Source organism: Artemia sp. Qi Xiang Cuo, chromosome 13, assembly GCF_049724085.1.
Source record: "Artemia sp. Qi Xiang Cuo chromosome 13, ASM4972408v1, whole genome shotgun sequence".
Taxonomy (NCBI): Eukaryota; Metazoa; Arthropoda; class Branchiopoda; order Anostraca; family Artemiidae; genus Artemia; species Artemia sp. Qi Xiang Cuo.
Genome location: NC_142806.1, coordinates 68676212 through 68682211, shown reverse-complemented (window position 1 = coordinate 68682211; position 6000 = coordinate 68676212). Strand labels below are relative to the sequence as shown.

The window sequence follows — 6000 nt, the reverse complement described above, 5'->3', positions numbered from 1 at the left end:
ATCACTCCATGCAAGCTGTCAGCTGCCATGTGTGTGTGTCCCTTTGTCAGGAACTTGATGGAGATCTTCTCTGGGCCCCATGATTCGTTTACAATGTACACAAATATGGAAAAGATTATCCAGTTCTTGTTCTGTGAAGAGCAGCTATCGGCCCAGAAGGTAAATTCTTTTGTATCCCGCAACTCATCCACAAGACCAGAAAAAGAAGAAGAGACAGCATCCCCGGTTCTACCATATGTTGCTTCGTGCCATACTACACAGTATACCACTTTTGGTGACGAGCCGGTGCGAGCACTAGAAAGCGGTGGAACAAAAGTTTCATTGAAACACACTAGCCTGCTTGTGAAAAGTGATTCTTTAACTGCTGGCTGTATTGGAAGAATTAGGACTTTTTGCATATCAGCTATAAACACTGCCTTCTCCTCGCCGTGTGCGTGATCAGCATCTTTGTCAAGTTCTCGCCTAGCTTTTTCGGCCTGGTTTCCATGCTCCTGGTGCTTCTCCTTTTCTTCGTCTGACACAACTTGCCTGGATTCCTTTATTTTGAACAAGTCACAGATTTCACATACATCTGATCTTGACATCTTGTTAGATATGTTCATTTCTTGCAAAACCCGAAGGTGAGAACTCTGACTATAACGCTGCTCGGGAAACTTTTTTTGAAAGTCAGCAAACATAGCTTCAAACGTAATATCTCTCGGGATATATCTCACATACGGACTGTTATACCTCCTGTAGTGGGGCTGACACGGCTTGAACGATTCTATATGCATACGAATAGCTTCGCGATCCACATCCACCTTTCTAGCACCTCCTCTTTTTTCTGAAGAGGAAAATCCAACGCCCTGGGTCTTTAGCTTTCTTGATATTACCTCGATGACTTTTGGACTGATGTATCCCAAAGTTGAAAGAAACGTCTTTTGGCACACTACAAACAAGAGTTCTCCAGCAGCAATAGGTAGGCAATACACGAAACTGTAGTCTCTACATTTTTTACGTTTCGAGTATTTCACGGTGATTCTTTTTTGGCTCGACACTAAAAAAAACGACTTGATGTATGCAATTCTTTCTCCCTGGCTTAATTCTTGAAACTTGTCATAGATCTGTCTCCTCTGATCAATTGCAAATTCTTTGCACTTTTTCTTACACTTTTCAGAGTTGCACCCATTCTCTATGAATGGATGTTTTTGCCTTTTCTTTTCAATCTGCTTTCTCCTTTTTTCTAAGACTTGTGTCTTCTTTTTTGTCACAAAAGCAGGTTCTTCAACATCTAGTTTTTCTTGTCGTTCAACACTGGCGATAGAGACTTCACTCTCATGTAATAATGAGATAAGCTCGCGTTGTACATCAGTACTTTGTCTTGCTGCTCTTCGAACACTAGCACCTGTAGAATCTTCTGATTCTCCATCGGGCTGATGCTCATTTGCTGAGTTGTTGGTCACAAAGTCATCGTCTGAATCAAGTAACTTTTTAGGTAGGTTTTGTCTGGTATCTTTTTTAATATCTGCTTGTCGGTTAGATTGAGTGGACAATTCTAAAACTAGTAAAACGTCTCTGTCACTAAATTCATTCATATATACATACATATCTTCTGTAGCGGTTTCATTGTTTTTTGCACGCATTTCTGTCCCCATATCATAGTTAACTCCAATGATCTCAGTCTCAACTTTTTCCAGCCAGTATTTGATAAACTGTATGCTCTCTAATTCAGGTGGAGCATCTGTTTGGTCTACTGAAACTTTTTGTGGTAATGGATGGCTTGAGAATATTCCACTGATGGGTATTTCTTTTGGTATCACTGTTTCTTTGGGAACAATTCTGATGATTCTTGGTTTTTGGGACACGACAAAAGGAGCTGCTTCCCTGTTATCCGCATGCATATCTGCTGTCGCCATTTCACTGCTGTAAGCGTGCATCTTTTTTGACATCTCATTGTTTGTGTCTCTTTTGAGCTGTTTTGAGCTACTTTGCGCAGTGTTTTGAGCTGTTTCCCTGAAAAAAAAAAATTATCAGCAGAAAATACAAAGAACAAACAGCGTAAAGCAGAGGGTCCCAACTCATTTTGGCCCATTGATCAGAATTTGGTAGGTAAGTGAGTACATACATGATAAACGCGGAGACGAGCAGCACTCAGACAGATCTCAGAACAGTCCTTAGCCTACGAAAGATTTTGAAGGTCCAACTTGTCTACACTGTGGCGTCTAATGGTTTTCCCGACTGAAAGCTCGTGTTGTCTTGTTTCTAATGGTTCAATTGTTTGACCAGGACGGATACAATATCAGATTTTATTTGAGAGCGCAGAGTCATGACAGGAGACAGATCCCCAAATATAAAGATACTGCCTGAGTGCTGCAGACCTGCATTGTTTGCTTCTTGTGTGGAAAGGGGTTGGCAATTTAAAAAAAAAAAAATGTAACGTAACGTTTAAATGTAAAATATGATTTTTTACATTAAATTTTTACATTTAAAGTATATACATCAGTCATAAATGTTTTCGAGGCCAAAACTGGATAAAATGCTTTTGTTATTTATTACATTTTAACACGTAAAAGAAAAAAAATCCATTTAAAGTGCCATCCCTGACTGTGGACATGCACAGGACATGCATCCCTGGAGTACCCCAAAATAGTGGGTACTCTACCCCATAAACAGCTAGTGGCCCTGACTGGGAAAGATCCTGTTTTCGTCAGATTTTAACAGAGTTCAAGCTCTTCTTAAATAGCCTCAAAATGTATAGTAGCTTACACTGCTGAAGAAATAAAAATACACAAAACATTTGCCAAACAAGCAATAATGTGGTCTGACAACAGCAAACCATCTGCAAAACGAACCCCCAGAACAACTATGACGAAAAACCTGCATCAGAATTGCAAACTAGAAACTTAAACTGACCTATCCTACTAGCTGAGTTCCTTGCTGGGGTCAATTCTTTACAAATGTCGAAATAAGTCCTTGTACAGGTAAACAGTCCTAACAAGTCAAATACCATTACCTGTCTTTCGCTATTTTAAGTGCCTCTTTCAACAAGACATTGACACGGCTCATGATTATGCTCTTCAGTTTTACGGAATCTTTTCTTCTATATAGCTATAAATGTGATGAAAAGTTGGTCTTATTTGGCGATATCTGCTCTTGCGCTGGAAGTAAAAGCAAAGATCTAAAAGGCGATATCTGCATGTGTAGATATCGCATTTTGAGTCACAAGAGAATACAAGTTTTCCGGATAACGGCAAATAAAACTACAATATAACTTGGCTATTTTTGTAGATATCACGTTTTTGACTCCACCAATCGATAGAGCGGAGTGTCTTTACTTGGCATACGCAGAAATCTCAATTTCGCTCGTCCTGTCAGATATCGCCTTTTGATTGACGGCAGCCGATCTGGAGCAGACAGGACTATTGGTGCACTCGACAGCTAGGTTACCTTGGTTGTGGCATGAGTAGCAACGACGGGGTAAGAAAAGGAATTCTTCAGTGGGCATTTTTTCGTAGTAGATCTTCACAGAGTCCTTAAAAAATTTATCTAAATCCGATCGACAGCTGAAAAATACTTTGAACGTACGGGAACTGCCGAGCTGTTCAGAATTCGTAGCTCTATGGATCAGTGCAGTTAGCTCATCCGATGATACGTCAGAGCGGACTCGTTTCTCTACACCAATATAGTTAGGGCTCTTTATGGCAGCAGAAATCTGCGGCTGGGTAGTCTTGATTGACTCAACAATGGTTTTAGCTGTGTTTTTCGAACGAACCAGTCCGATTTGACTCTCCGTAATTCAGATATTTCACTAGTATCCGCACATACCGAATCTATGAATCGCTTCCTAGCACTCAGGGTATCAAGCGACTCGGGCAGATTTTTCAGTACGATTGCATAGGAGGGATTATCAGGCTGGTTTGAAGTGCTTGGCCATTCGATGGGTTTGTTGGCATTAATAGCAAAATGGTTCTTAATAACTCGAGACAATTCATTCACCTTAATAGCAACGATTTCTGCAGTAGCTTCACTAGTAGTTGGGACTGAGCAGGGAGAATCAATAACAAAGGTCGGTAATTTGATCTTCTTGGCGTGAGCTTGGTGAATCCATCTGCAAATGTCCGTAAAATTCTCTTCATCTTTTGCGTGAATTTTACAGCGTGTTGTAAACTGCATTAGTTTATGGAGCGATTCTTTGGCTTTCATAATTTCTTCTGGTGTGAAAAATCCGACGCCTGTATCAATTATTCCCTCCAGTTTTTCTCCTCTTTCCATACTACGGCTCACGAAGTTCTACACAGCATTCAAGAATAATTTTTCCTCCATTTCCGTCGACATCCCGAAAACAACGTGGTACTGTCGACGCACCTTAAGAAAAGGTTGAAAATTTCTTATAAGATTTGCGCAATAAAATCTTCTATTGGCAACTTCCAATTGGCAACACTGAGCTAAAATAATTGTTCCCAGGGGATATCACAGCGGTCAAAATAACCAAACGATAGATAATCCGATTATAAAAAAAGTCTTCAAATAAGTTTCCACTGGGATATTACTCACAATGTAAAACAGGGTTTTATCCAAAAAAGAGTTCTTTATTTCGTAAGTAAAGATTTATTTTGTATGCTTTTATAAAAGTTCTTATTTTGTAAGAGTTCTTATTTTGTAAGTTGATTTTATAAAGCTTTATTTTGTAAGAGTTCTCGCTGTATTTTGTTTGATTTTGCAAACTTTTCAATTTTTTTATTTACCCTGGGCCCTTGCTCATGCTTTCATTTTATGTGTTTTCTGATCATTTTTATTTGGAAAATTTTTATCCAAATTTATTGTAGTGCCACAACTGTAACAACTTAACTTCCGTTTCTTGTGCTTAAATGTTCATTTTGGTTCTGTATTATTGTGCATTTTACCATTTTACTCTCTACATCGGGATTTCTCAGTGTCTTGAACTTCCTTTGTTAATTTGGTCTACCTATCTGCCAATTCTGCCATTTCTTCATTGTTTCCAGATTCTTTTCTTTTAAGTATATTTTCAAATATGTATGGGTAGTTTCTGGAAACTGTTCTTTCTCTGTCTTTTCTACTACTTCCTTCAGCTTTTCTTGTAATTAATAAAAAAAAACTTTTTGCACAAAATAAGTTTTTCAAAATAACAGCAAAGAACTCCATTAAACCAAAAATGAACAAAAATAGAATCAAATAATCTACCAAGCATACAACTACCACAAATCCGTATCAATAAATAAATGAAACTCAAAACAAACTGAAGTTAAAGTAAGTCAAACTCAAAACGAGCAGAAATTAATCTGAGTAGGGTTCTAAACCCTATGCTTTCTAAACTCCAGAATATAATTTGTACTTTACTGAAAAAATTCAAATGAATTTACTGAAAAAAATGTGCAATGTCAGTTTACTATGCATGTACTGATATATATTCCTTAAAATCTTAATTAATTTTTGTTTTCTTAAAGTTATAAGTGAAAACGTTTAAAAGAATTACTTTTCAGTAAAGTACAAATTATATTCTGGCTTTTAGAAAGCATAGGGTATAGAACCCTACTCAGATTAATTTCTGCTCGTTTTGTGTTTGACTTATTTTTGTTCTGATTTTTTTTTTTTTTTTGGTTTCATTTATTTAGTGATACTGATTTCTGGTAGTTGTATGCTTGGTAGATTATTTTATTATATTTTTGTTCATTTTTGGTTTGATAGAGTTCTTTACTTTTTTTTTAAAACTTATTTTGGGCAAAAAGTTTTTTGATTAATTTCTGTTCCTTTTATATTGACATAGTCCTTTTCAGGAAGAAAGACTGAGTCTCTTCTTAAGTTAAACAACCATTCCTTCCATAAAAACATATAATACCCCCTGGGCATAACTTACAACCCTTGCCCCTTAACTCTGGTTTTTTTTTCAACCCCAAAAGCCTTGTTATATGGTATTTAGACTATTTTGAATAGAATGGCTATCTCAAAATTTCTATTAGATGCATTTTGGGACACTATGACGTGTGTGTAGGGGTGAGAAGG

General features: G+C 37.4%; 1 protein-coding gene across 1 annotated transcript in view; it reads left to right on the top strand.

The window, feature by feature from the left end:
- Positions 1–4481: 4481 nt before the first annotated feature.
- Positions 4482–6000, top strand: part of LOC148945587 (sphingomyelin phosphodiesterase-like) — a 262974-nt gene continuing 261455 nt past the window's right edge. Inside the window, exon 1 of the mRNA XM_089098600.1 lies at positions 4482–4575. The gene's annotated coding sequence lies outside the window, so the exon portion shown is untranslated. The remainder of the gene's footprint in view (positions 4576–6000) is intronic.